The following is a 14,527-nucleotide window of genomic DNA, read 5'->3' on the forward strand; positions in this document are numbered from 1 at the left end:
GATTCGTAAACTTAATTTAGTTTGATTGTTGTCGTTGATCGCCACAAGTTCATTATTTCCAGAGGCTCTAAGGGCTGGTTTCTCCAACTCAACTTAACTTAGTTAAGCCAATTTTCTTGACTTAGTCAAGAATAAGCTGTGTAAAACATATGCTAACTTTTGACTTAAGTCCGAAAAGTGACTAAACTAAGTTAAGTTGAGTTGGAGAAACCAGCCCTAAGTCTTTTAAGTATGGCTGATGAATCGTAAACGGTTGAGCGTGTTTAGTAGATGGTGAAGCGCTTCATCGCACACTAACCGAATGAATAAATGTATAGCTACTCAATTTAAAATCAAATATTTTGACAGTAGCTGTTGTTTGACAAAAAATGCTGTGGGAACCGCTAGCGTAAAGCCGCATTTAAACTCCAAAAAATTGTTTGTGTGATACCTTTCTACACCTCCTCAATCTCAAGTTTCCATAATAGCTTGCTATCCAACGCAGTTACGAGTCATTTCATGGTTGTAGGGTGATCTCTCCTAATTAAGTTGCTTTGGACAAGAGTTTTGTTGTCCATTAAGTTCCACTTCTGTAGCAAGACCGCTGATGATTTTGAGCGTCTAGTCTATTAAAGAGCTGAAAGTAGGCAGACATTTGCCACAGTTTTAGTTGCAATTGAGCTCCATTGCAATGATAAGACCCTGCTGCCTGATATTCTACCTATCCAGGTCCCCAAAACACCGCGGATACGCTTTGAGGCTATTCTTCAAACTATGCATATATTACATTCAGGTTTAACTGGTGTCCAGAATAATTTATGTATACTCCCAGCGAATTTCATACTTGCAAAAGATCCCTTTTCCCGTAAGACCGCTCCAGCATTCTGATTTTAGTGAATTCCCCCAGCCGAGAATCAGGTGTCTAGAGATTCAACGCTTTCTCCCGCAAAAGCATTGTGAAAAGCCTCCTAGAAATCCGTAAAGTATCCCATTCTCAGAGAAGTCTTTAACTAAAGTATCGCCATCAGACCAAGCTCGACCAACCTTTTTGGTGTCCGCCTATTGAGCACCTTTTAATTAGTTTTTTCGACTTTCGATATAAACGCAGCCCAACGGAAACAGCAAAAATGAGAGCCAGCAAACGTTACCTCAAGGCCTTTTGTAACTGACCATGTATAATATCAGCTGTTGCGCAAACTTAAAGTTTAAGATACGAACGAGGCGATGCTTATTCAATTGGAGACTTCGGCTATGACTGGTTTGCATGGAAAATTTTCACCAAATAGAAAAATGCGCCACTCTTCGCTAACAATTATCCAGTTTCCCGCGTAGTTTCTTAAATATCCTAAGCCTTTCAGCCTTCGTGATTTCGAATTATAGATTCATACACCTGTTTTTAAGGGACTCTGCGGACTCTATAAAGAATCATCTGTTTGTAGGTCTAAGATCACAGAGCACCACTCTCCCCAGAGGGGTCTCCTTCTAGGCTTGGAAAATCACAGGCAATGGCGTGAGCTCTCTGGAGCTTAATTGCCAGCAGTAGTGATGATTCGGCTCATCATCATCCCCACAGTTTCCGCTTCCGGCACTATTTAGTTGAAAGAAATGTTTTTATATCCTCAGAGTATAGCGTTCGTCGTTGTGAAAGTTGCTTTTTCGGGCCTTTTTCAGGTCAAAAAACTGCCTTAGTGTGTATCTGAGGGTTGTGGTGTCAAATGGTATACTCCTTCTGGAATCTTCGCGCTCGTCACAAGATCGAAACTGGGCAGGAATAAGTGGAGATAGCATTGAAAAAAGTACTGATAAATTTGGGTGGTTTGGAGAAAACTTCCGCTGTATAAATAGGGTAGTGTACTACTGTACGCCCATGGGGAGGTAAAGTCAAAGTTTCGACTGTATTTATGTCACCAGAAAACCTTCTCACAAAAGCTATCTGTCATAAAGTGGAGGAGGAAGTACCAAACAATTAGCAAAATTTTTAAGTGGCAAACTCTTTTTTTTTTTAAGAATTTATGTATTGACCCTAAAATATCTGGGCCTGCATCCGGCAGCTCATCGACCATTTTGCTGAAGTAAATGTTGCGATGCCTTTGCATTCAATTCAATACGCCTACTAACGGGCTTGCAGGGAAAGTTAGCGCCTCTGTGAGTGAGTGCTAGGAGGAGTCACCCTAACCGGGGTTTCTTTGCAGAGAAAAATGTATCAAGGCATTAAGCTGCTAAACCACTTGCTATTCCAAATGGACTTGAGTTTCACCTTCGCTATCTCCAAGTGCTTGCCTCGCTGCGACATCGACATAGAGAGTGGTCAATTGATTCCTTTCCATTCTCATCGAGAAAGTTTTTAAAAAGCGCCCACACTAAACCACACATCCGGCAACCTTCCAGGAAATGCACATTTTTGCAGAAAGCCAAAAGTCACTAAAGTGAGAAAAAATATTTTGCAGGTTTTTTGCAACAGCCATGCCGCACTCGCGCGCTCAAGAAGGCGCTCTCATGCGCTCAGCGCACTCTAGCTGCCCGGGTGGCACTTAACTTGCCACAAGGGGAGCCAACTCTCTATGCAGCGCTAACAAACGCGGCAGCAGCGCAGCACTCGTAATTCAGTTTTACGCGCATCAACTTGCCATGTTGGATTGTTATTCTTGTAGTTGTATTCTTGCAGTTGGCATGCATGGACGCCATTCATGCGCTTGGTGTATGTATGCATCCACATGTATACTACATTCACATGTGTATCTAGTTAAGAGACCGACCACGCTTCGTGTGGACTGCAGCCGCTGTTGCTGCTCCCAAAACTCGTGTGGCTCACAGCTTTCTGGGGCTTTTATTTGGCAAGCGCTGCTGACGCGCTATACTTTTACTCTGCAACTGGCGCAGCGTTTTTCACTCACTCGCGCGCGCTGGACTTAAACCTTGCCTTTAACGACGCGTTTCTTTTTGGACCCATCAGTTTTAGTTTCGATTTCGATTTCAGTTACCTTTTGCGGCTTCAACAGGACATACAACAGACGACGCTGAAGGGGGCAAGCTTAGCCAAGTGTTTGCCAGAAGACTAGCTCGGCTTATCCAAAAATAAATATATGTATATATATTATATACTCGTACTATGTGAGGGATTGTAATTGTGCCTGTGACTGTGATTGTGTAGTGAAGTGATTGTGTGTCCGTCTTCGCTGTCGCTGTCGCTGTCGCTGTCGCCGCGTCGCGTTGGTCTTGTCTCGTATACGAAATTCATATGCATCGTTTGTACACCGTGGCGTGAGTGCAGTGCTGGTAGTTAAACTTGCTAGCTGCTGCCCTTCGTCAGGAAATCAGTGCGGTGCAGTGCAGTGCCATAGGAATAGCCATAGCCCAAGGAGGCGTCGGAGTCACAGCCAACTCCAGCAATTCCAAAGGGCCACACGACCACTGTCGTCAGAGGCCATAATAGCCAAAGCGACGCAGCCATACCTTAGTACATGCAGCATAAAAGATTTGAACGCTATCAGCGTCACTGCAGCTCAACCGAAAATAGAAAAGCGTCGTTTAGTAAAGTGTAAGTGTGCTACAATTACAACGATTTGTGAAACTTTTGAAGATTTTCTAGCAACTTTTTCTTGATGCAGGCTTTTGTCTGAGGACTTCTCGCATTGAACTGGCTACTTAGCCAGGATTTTCTCTTCTTCATTTTCCCTTTTTTTGTTTGCTATTTTCTAATTTCATCTGAAAAGACCATTACTGCTACCTTCCATCAATCGTCTAGTTGGTCTTTCGTTGCATTGTTGGTGCACTGCATCCAAATCCAGCAGCCGTTTCCCTGGTTTCATACGCATCAGTCAGTAGTCTGCAGACAATTTTGCAAGCAATTCGATGACGATTATGTCAGCGCGTTGATGTCTTTGGCATCGCGCTGGCCTTCATAGAGTCTTCGTTGTTGTCCTCGTCCTGGTCCTCGTCCTGGTCGTCGTCATTGCGGTCGTCATCCGGCGTCATCTTCGGTATGTCAGGCGGTTATGAGTAACTAAAAAGTTTGCAGGGGTGCAGTGTGTGTGTGTATGATAGATAGAGAGAGAGAGAGGAAGAGAGAGAACGTGCGCGCGCTTAAGACTGAGCTGGAAAGTGTAGGTAAATATAAATACGCTAGCTGCTTGCAAAAAAAAGTGGCAAAAATATTGAAAAAGTGCAAAACTTTAGAAAATCAAGAAAAAAACGCAGACGAGAACGTAGAACTCGAATGCTGGAAGAAAAATTGGCAGCTAATTTTAATGTGTGAAAAATGAATTTTTGAAAAGTATGTGACTGCTGGGTAAATAATTGCTGCATACACTGTTTATGTGTCTATTGTGCAGCAAAAAGAGTTGTGAAACCGATAAACAATCACATTGTTAAATGAGTGAAAAAGCGACTAATTAATTAGCGAAACGATATTTAACAAGAAAATTAAAGGTATCGAAAAAAATTATTTTATAATGCACTTATATGTTTAATAAGCAACATTTATTTAAATATTAGAGGTAGATGATTTTGATGTAATATCGATAAAAAAAGCGTTTAAAAATAAATGCTTAAATACTACCCAAATTTTTCAGCTTAACAATGTATGTAGTTATGGCGTTTTCTTTTTTACGAAATAAGTATGTTGCCTTCTCTTTGTCGCCTCCTTAGTATTTGTGCGTTTAGGTGCACTGAAAAGGCAAAATTTTTCGGTAGAAAAGAAATGGCGACATTAGTTAATCAATAATAAAGCCCTGTGATCAACCTGCTTTTCGTTCAATTCAAGAGATTTCCTAGCTAATAGATAGTCTGCCTAAGAGCCGCTACCGCTCCCCAATCCTGTTCTGTGTTTACCACTCAGTAAAACTCCAAGAAGACCACCGAGTTAGCAAAGTGATTCCGATACCACAATGACAGACATTGATCCTTCCCAAGACCTAGAAAACCCGTTCGGGGGCATTGGAAAGGCTAATAGATATCTTATTCTTCCTTGGCTTTGTAACCGCCTAAGCTATTTTGGCCGAGTTGAACAAAGCACGCCAGTCGCCTCTCTTCTGTGCCAACTGACGCCATTTGGAAATTCCAAGTGAAGTCAGGTCCTTCTCCGCTTAGTCTTTCTATCGCAGTGGGGACCTCCTTATTCCTCTGCTACCACCAGCGGCTTCTGAGTTGAATACTTTCAGAGCTGGAGCATCGGTGTGCATTCGAACGACCTGGCCAAAGCAGCGGAGCCGCTGTGTTTTATTCCACTGCTTTATGTTCATATATTTGTAGAGCTCATACAGCTCATCGTTCCATCGCCTGCCGTATTCACCCTCGCCAATGCGTAAAGGCTCATAAATCTTTCGCAGAATCTTTCTCTCGAAAACTCCAGGAGCCTCTACATCAGATGTTTTCATTATCCATGCTTCTGCGCCATACATCAAGATTTGGCGTATTGTTAATACCTGGCCTATGGTGGGCTTCCAGGCCTAAAGCCACACTGATAAGGCCCAATCAGTTCATTGACGGTGGGCTTCAGTCTTTCACATAATACGCTCTATAAGACCGCGGTAGTTGGCCTGTAGGTCGGGTCGCCTTTCTTGTGGATTGGGCAGAGCGCACTTAAACTCCAGTCGTCGGACATTCGTTCTTCTGACCATATTTCGCATAAGAGTTAATGCATGCACCTTATCAACTCCTCACCACCGTACTTGAATAACTTGGCTGGCAGGCCGTCAGCTCCGTCGTGGGGCTCATCCACATACATTTGATTGGTCTTGACTGGATATCCTCGACTAGATTTGGTAGTGTTAAACCAACCATCGCCAGAGCCATCCAGCACGACTACCTCAATCGTTATAACATGAAAACTTTTGAGTTAGCAGTCACGTGGCTGTTAAGATTTCGTTCTAAGTACTGGATTGGGATTGAATATCGTTGTCGGTAACTCTGATGGTGTCAAATCTAACTAAGTTTCCATTGCATTTGCTGAGGTTTGTAGATCATCTCATCGTGGTTTATTCAGTCGTAAGAATAGCTGGCATATTTCTCTTCTCATTCCTTGAAGTGGACAATAAATTCCGCACCGATTCGCACTCATAAAAAAAGACTCCGACTCTGGCGAATTCTTTGTTACCATTTGTGGGCCCCAATCCTGCCGAGATACTTATTGATTCGTCATAGCGCTCCAGTTCTATTTGCACTCCCAAGCCATCTTGGAATATATGAATGGTGAGGGCAAAAGTATGAAAATTGTATCTAAATCAGCAACAGTGCAAAAGCATACAACTAAAACTAATCGACGAAACGTTGTTACAGTAATAATACCAGGTCTTGAGCTTTCCAACTACTCCGAAAGGTGCTTTTTTCAGGCATGTGTGAAAATTTCATGTGCCTTATTTGGTATTCCGTCAGGCACAGTAGCTTTTCCATTTTGAATGTTCCAGCGACATGTACTCGTTGTTACGTCAATTCCTTTACGTTGACTGCAACCGCTGTTAGAGAGGGTTCCAGTAATTGTACAGCAAGGTGTCTCACAACCTCTATGTGTAATATCTAAAGGATACTAATTGTTTTGACATGTCAAAAATCAGAGTAGAACCCTGCAACTCCTAATAGCTTAGGGTTTGAAACAACGCGCGGATATTGAGTGTGTTATTAAATAGTAGAATAGTAGTATTAGTGATGAGTTCATTCATACTGCAACACACATTTATGACTACTTGGGTGGCCGATACACTGCTATATACTGCCCTCTCGTCATAACATAACAGAAAAAATATATAATGAATTTTTCCTAAAGTTTGGCTGTGAGTTTATTGTAGCAGGAGGTTACAATGCCAAACATACATTCTGGGGGTCTATATAAAGTAATCCAGAACAGAGGATTTGAGACCTTGTCTACTGGTCAGCCAACGTATTGGCCCTCTGACCTCCAAAAAAATACTCCATCTTATTGACTTTGGTGTAATGAAGGGTATTGCGCGACACCAAGTTAATACAGAAGCATTACTTGATCTTTCTTCAGATCATTCTCCCTGTGTCATAACATTATCAATGTAATTATTAAACATGAGGAAAATCAAAACAAAAATCTTACAAATAAGCACACAAACTGGTTTGGTTTTAAAGTCCAATTTCGAACTTCGAAGGCCCACATCTCGATTTCGAAGGCTAACTTCGAAAAACGGAGAAATTACTTTTTTTACTTATGACTCAATCTCTTTAAAAAAAGTTGGTTTGGTCCAATACCCAGCCGAGTGCTGTACAGTGTAATTATGAGGAAAATCAAAACAAAACAAAAAAAATACAAATATGCACACAAACTAAATAAAATACAAAAAGTATGTCAAGTATTCGGACCAAGGGTGATATTGGCAGTTGAAAATCTGACTGACATTATAGCTAAGGCGGCAGAAATTGCAACAGCACATCCTTCTATTAAATTTCGCAATTACTGCTCTAGCCTGGTCACCCCAAACAAACATTCTAAACTAAATAAGTAATCTTAAGCAGCAGCTGAATGCGTGTACAAAGGAGTTACGTAATTTGTTGTAGGCGGAAAAATAAAGAAGTACGCAATTGATCCTTCGGTCCTTGTCTGCTTCGACACAGACTGACTGCTTCCTTTGGCGAGCACTGAAGCATGCGGGCAGGTTCTTCGAGAAGCACCATTACGTACTCAAAACGGAAGCTGGGCGAGGAATGATGAGGATAAAGCAAACACTTTCGCCTGTCATCTTTCACAAGCCTTTAGACCCAATGAAGGCGCTGATCCTTCAAATATTTCAATACCCCCCCCCCAGTAGCCTTACCCCAAATCCGCTTGATTTCTGTATTTTCCAAAATTTTTGAAAAACTTCTTTTGAAGAAAATACAACCTTCACTCACACATAAGCAAATAATACCACCACATTAGTTTGGTTTTCGGGGAAATCATGGCACTATGGAACAAGTTCATAGAATTTTTTCTTGTATTAGAAAAGCCTTCGAGGGGAAGAAGTACTGCAAACGATTAATAATTAATAATTCGTTTGCGAGGTCAGACAGAATTGAGTTCTTTATTTGAAAAGTATTTTCTTTTATACAAATGTTATTGATACCTAATTACGCTAATACTTACAAACTAAATGTACATAATTTCATATATGCAAGTCAGCATATTTCAGAGACCTACATATGACTGATTGACTAATATAAACCAATATGTAACATGAGTGCAGCAATGCATGAACTCAAGCTGAGTTCAAATGAATATATGGGTTATTAATAATTTGCTGCGTGTATGGTCTGCATATGTGTATATATGTATATATTGGACAATTGGATATAGTGAAAGTGAAACGGATTTCAAATGCATGCTACACCTCCCATTTTTTTGAGAATGGCCATGGATAATTTGTGCACCAATGATCCATGGCTATTCTTTACTGAATTTCAATTGTCTTTCTAAGTTATGACGTAATGGTAACTTGATGTCGCAAAAAAAATTTTGTTGGTTTATGTAGTTTTTTTTTTATTTTTGTTTGTTTACGTACATATGTACCTATTATGCTGACTTTGTTTTTTCATTCTTTACATTTTTTTTAAATTAAATTATTTTTTTTTTTGTGAGTACTTAGTAAGAATTATAAGTAAATTGGAATGTTTTTGTTTATTTAAGTGTTTGATATTTGGGCAATTCACAAGGTGTCGTATTTGTCGTGTTTGTCGTGTTTCATGACAGTTGTAAAAATGTTGTTATTGTTTTGTGAAGAAAAATAACACATGACGATACAACTCTGCAACCTATGTTTATTCGGTGTTATGTGAGGTTAAGTGCTGAGATATAATAAATAATCGTAACAGGTGTTCAGAACCGTCGTGTTTTAACACAACTTTTGTTAGGAAATATAACTTCACAACACCTTGTGAATTGCCCAATTATTGATTTAAAGTCATAGTATTTTAAGCCTATTCTTGTGAACTATTATTTCCTTATCTTTATTTTTTCTATCGCTACTTTCTATTCTATGATGAACTACAGTAAAATTGTTATTTTTATCAATGTTCTTTACTCTATAGGGTCCTTTATACTTACTATCTAACTTATGACCTGCTTCATCTTTAACTAATACTAAATCTCCTATATTTATTTCCTTACTGTGGCTATTTATATCATAATTGATTTTTTGTTTTTCCTTGGTTTCTTGTACTAACTTCTTAGCTCTTTGTTATGCTATTTGTAGCCTATATTTAATTTCTTTGTCATACGCCTCATGGTTATATACTGGGCTAATGACACTTTCTTGTAAAAATTCGTAAGTCAGGGGTGTTTTTCCAAAAACTAATTCAAAGGAGCAATAGCCGTGAACTGTGGATGTTGTCGTATTGTAGCAATACGAAAAATATCTGAGATACTCATCCCAATCAGTTTTGTCAATGGATATGTAAGTACGCATGTATTCATTAATGTTCTATGACTGCGTTCGACAGTGCCCAGCGTTTGATGGTGGTAAGGTGTTGAGGTTTTATGCTCAATTTTGAGAAGTTTGCACAGTTCCTCAAATAAACTGTTTTTATATTCGGTTCCCATATCCGTTATGATTGTTTTCATACAACCATAAATCAGAATGAAATGCTCGAATACAGCTTTAGCAACTGCTACAGCATGTTTGCTCTGAACTGGCACTGTAACTAGGTATTTAGTTAAGTCACATATAATAGTAACAGCGTATTAATTTCCATGTATCGATTTCTGTAATGGTCCGATTGTATCGATTTGTACAATATCAAAGGCCTTCGGAGGTGTCTCCGTTATTGTCATTGGTTCCTTGATATGTCTATTAATTTTATTTGTTTTACAATGGATGCAATTTTTTACGTATTTTTTTATGTCATTTTTCATGTTTTTCCAGCTGAACTTCTGTTTGATCTTGTTTGTCATACGATTTATTCCTGGGCGGCCACCAAAAACAGGATCGTCATGATATTTATGCATAATTTCTTTAATTTTGTCGACATTTGTCACATGCATAACTTCTGGGGTTAATGCAATTGTTAAATTTTTGAGAACCTTGGTACCTACTTCTACAAATTTGCCTACTCGAGTATAATTATATTTAAACAATTTGTCCCCTAAGGACAACTGTATCTTTACAAGTCCTAGATTGCCGGCTTGTTTTGCAAGCCTGGTAAAGAATTGTCCTAAGTCAATCTTATCCTCAACAATTAGGTTGCTTGTATCTATAGTGCTATAAATTTTCTTTCCTTTTTTGAAATATAATTTCGGAGGATCGAAGACGAGCTCGACATGTCTTTTTACTTCAAATTTATTGAGCGCTTCATATATTATAGGGTTCTCTTTGTGACTTTTAATTTCTTTTTTGCTATTATTATTACTGGCTGGTTTTCCAATTGCTGATCTTGTGGTAACTTTTAGTATTTTGCTTGCTTCCACTGACATTTCTTTAAGGTTTGGAATATTGATTCGGGATAGTGCGTCTGCTACATAATTTTATTTTCCTGCTATGTACTCCACTTCAAAGTCATATTCTTCCAAATCTAATCTAACTCTTGTTAATTTTGATGAGGGGCTCTTCATCGAGAAAAGGTATGTTAAAGGTCGATGGTCCGTTTTAATTAAAAATTTTCTGCCATAAACGTATGGTCTGAAATAAGTTATGGCCCAATGAATTGCGGCTAATTCTTTTTCTATTGTTGCTTTATTAATTTCACCATTTGTGAATGATCTGGAGGCATAGGCAATTGGTAAATGTTTTCCTTCATGTTCCTGACTAAGAACTGCACCGCAAGCATAACCACTAGCATCTGTTGTTATACAAAATTCTCTACTGAAATCTGGATATTGTAAAATATTTGGAATAATTAATGCCTTCTTCAAATATTCAAAATCATGTTGGCATTCTTCTGTCCAATCGTAGGGAACATTCTTCTTGCAAAGTCTAGTTAAAATTTTTGAATGTTCTGCGAAATTTGGTACGAATCTTCCGTAATAATTACAGAATGCAACGAATCGTTTGACTTCTTCCGCATTTTGGGGTGTTGGGTAATTTTGAACAATTTCGAATTTATTTGGATCTGGTAGGATTCCTTTACTTGTGCACTGGTGTCCCAGATAGGTAACTTCTTGACTAAAAAATAAACATTTATCGGGATTAAATTATATTTTCTGCAAGTTGAGAATACATCTTGTAAATTTTTCATCATGTGATTTTCGGAACAACCCAATACTACTAAATCATCCATGTATAAAAATGCTTGTGAAGGTTTAAGACCTGCGAATGCTAAAGTCATCATTCTTTGAAACGAATTGGGGGCTACTTTTAGGCCATATGGTAATCTTTTAAATCGGTATGTACCATCGTCTGCTGTAAACGATGTTATATCTCTGGAGTCTGAGTCTAATTCTATTTGGTGAAAACCTGACATTAGGTCCAGGCATGCAAAATATTTTGCTCTTCCTAATTGATCTAGAATGTCGTCGATTCTTGGAAGTGGAAATTTATCTGCTGCTAATTTTTTATTTACCTGTCTATAATCAATGACTAATCTCCATCTTTTTTCTGTATTTCCTGGTAATGACTTTTTGGGTACTAATAAAATTGGGCTGTTGTATTCTAACATAGATGGTTCTATTATATCATCTTTGATTAATTTGTTGATTCGTTTACTTATTTAACGTTTGTGTGCTTGTGGTAATCTGTAATTTTTTATATAGACTGGGTTGTCATCTTTCATACGTAATTTTTGTTTATAAAAATTATTAGAAGATATGGGTTCTGCTTCTGATGCAAATATGTCTATGTATTCTGAACATAATGTCGTTAATTGTTGGCTAGCAAATTGTGGGAAATTCTTAACTAATCTTTTTAATTTTTCTTTGTTATTATTTTTATTTTCTGTTGTTTCTTGGATTAACATGTAATTATTTAAATTTTCTGTTTTGATATTGTAATTCTGAATACTTTCGTTTTTATCTGTGGTATTAATGATTCTAACAAAAGTTTGGTCTTTATTTGTAATTGTATTTGCTATGAAAATACCTTCAGCCAATTTTTGATGGGGAATAAAAAGTGCCGAATTATTAGTTTTTACGTTGATTTGCCGAATTACTTCAGACCTAGCGGGGATTGTAATTTTATTAATAGCTGGTCTATTTGTCATATGGATTATTATATTTTCTGGAAAATCATAAGGTCTCAAAATTAATCTGTCTTAATTTTTGCCATAATCTAGTATGCAAATATATTTGTTTATAAAATCTAAACCTATAATTCCATCACACGGGATTGGGAAATTGTCTTCTACTATGTGAAATTTGTGTTTAATTAATAGATCGTCTCCTTTCAAGTCTGTTGTGACCGTACCTAGTGTGCTTGTTATTCCTTGACCAATGCCTTTCAAATCAGTAATCTGTGAAGTATTAATGGTGATATTGCTATCAATTTGTCCCTTTTTATAATAGATATATCTGCTCCTGTGTCTATCAAGAGAGTTGAAATAGTGTTAATTAGAGAAGTTTTGGAAGATATGTAGCTGTTTAGGTGTAAATTAAGTACACGTACTCTTTTGTTATTTACTGTTGAAGTGGAGTTTGCTGGTTTTCCTGCTGGGTGCAATTACGTACATTGCGAGTCTGTATAAAATTTCTGTTTCTGTTTTGAGTTGATGACCCTCTTTGCGAGTTGTTATTTTGTCTAAAATTGTTGTTGTATCGGGGCTGTGGTCTAAATCTTCTACCTTGATAACTTCCGTAGCTGTTATTTCGGTAACCACCACGAAAATTACCACGGTATTGATTTTGTTGTCGTATGCTCAGGATTGTATTTGAACTACCCGTTATCTCTGTGCAGCTATTGGTGAATTTAGAGATGGCATCATTCATTGATGTAAATGTGCCAGCTTGCATTATCATTTTTACTTTTTCGTTGGAGCAATTCTTGCACATAGCTTTGACCGCCGCCTGTGTTGAATATCTGGTGGCTAAGTCTGGGTTTAGTCCATCCGAGATATATGCTCCTTCTAGTGACCTGGTAATTTTTTCTATTTCTGTAGTATACTGATTTGCGGTTTTACTACGTTGTTGTACGTTCAGGAGTTTTTCTGTCAAAACTTCTACTGATTCGCCTTTAATAGTAGATTTCAATTTTGACTTAATTTCTTGAATTGAATTTTCAATTACTTATGTAATTTCTTGCTGTACCTTTTAGCTTGGTTTTTGTCATAGTTATCGCCAGGGCTTCATGATTATCTTTGATTTGTTCCAAGATATCAAGAGCGTCTAGAAAGCTGTGCAGATTTTCTGGCTTACCATCAAACTCTGGTAGCACTGATGAGGCTGTCTTAATGAATTCTACTGTTGATTGTGCCATTTTGACGTTTCCTATTTGTAAAGTTTTTGTTTGATTTTCAATTTTATTGTCTTCTTCTAAATCGGGTGAATTCTCCAATAGGAAGATATTGAAGTCTATTTGTATTTCATGTTCGAATGAGGTTGGGATGGTTACCTCAATATTATATCTTGCTAGTGAGGATACTAATTTGTCTCTAACAGTTGAAAATATTTGGTATGCTTCTATTTGGTGACTGCTAGTTAATTGGTTATTACGTATGGCCTTTCCTAATTTATTCAGTGAATCTAATATTGTCGTGAAGTGCTTCAACACAGTTTCATTTTTTATTTTATGTTTTTATTTATACACTTGTAGGATTTTTCTGCGGAAGCTTTTTCTTCTATAAGTGTCTGATAAAGTTCTTCCCATTTGCCCATTTATTGCAATGCTGACAGGGAAGCGAGCGTAAAATTGAAGTTTTAGATACGCTCTTGGACGTTATTTAGTCTTCTTAATTTGTTTTTAATATAACTCTTCAATTTTAGGGCTACTGCGATGATCAATAGCATGAGTATGCAAGCGAAACCACTTAACCAAATATCTGGATTATTTGAAACTTTGTTTGTTTCTACCTCCGCCGGTGGTTCGTATCTAACTATCCTATTGTCTGTGTTTTCTGATGTTTCCTTTCCTATTTCATATCCCGCAATGGCTATCAGAATGCTATTTGCTATCTTTTTCCACCCCGACATTTTGCATAGAATAGGACAAGTTTTCGGAAATTAAAATTTTAAATTTTATTTATTTATTTATTGCTCAATTAATGCCTATTTGGAAAATATTTTTCTAACATTAACATTATTTCTTTTTCTTGGGTTGATGAATTTTTTACGTCTTCGATGGTAGGTTCTCTGTCCATACCAATGGAATTCCAAAATTCCCTTAACCAAATTAATTCCCTTTCGTAATCTCTAGTTTCTAGTTCTAATGTTGCATTTTCATCCCACTTGATGGGATTTTATGTAAAATCTTTTGGCATTCCAATTTGCTTTTAATTTTTATTTCTCTTCTCTTAAATTTCTAATTAGTTTTCTTAGATTAAGTCTTTCTTCGGTGTCTGTTGAAAGATTTAACAATCTATAAGTTTCGGCTATTTGTTTCTTTTTTTTTGAACTGTTTGCCTCCCCGCTTTTGTTTCTGTCTTTTTACCGGGGTAGGTATTTTTAATATTTCTTTTTTGTTAAGCTTATTCCTAC

General features: G+C 37.6%; 1 protein-coding gene across 1 annotated transcript in view; it reads left to right on the forward strand.

Moving 5' to 3' along the window:
- The first annotated feature begins 2,755 nt into the window (after window positions 1–2,755).
- Window positions 2,756–14,527, forward strand: part of LOC118740904 — a 42,222-nt gene continuing 30,450 nt past the window's right edge. Inside the window, exon 1 of the mRNA XM_036472657.1 lies at window positions 2,756–3,517. The gene's annotated coding sequence lies outside the window, so the exon portion shown is untranslated. The remainder of the gene's footprint in view (window positions 3,518–14,527) is intronic.

The sequence above is a fragment of the Rhagoletis pomonella genome, unplaced genomic scaffold, assembly GCF_013731165.1.
Source record: "Rhagoletis pomonella isolate Grant_MI unplaced genomic scaffold, Rhpom_1.0 Rhpom_scaffold_00006, whole genome shotgun sequence".
In the NCBI taxonomy this organism is placed as follows: Eukaryota; Metazoa; Arthropoda; class Insecta; order Diptera; family Tephritidae; genus Rhagoletis; species Rhagoletis pomonella.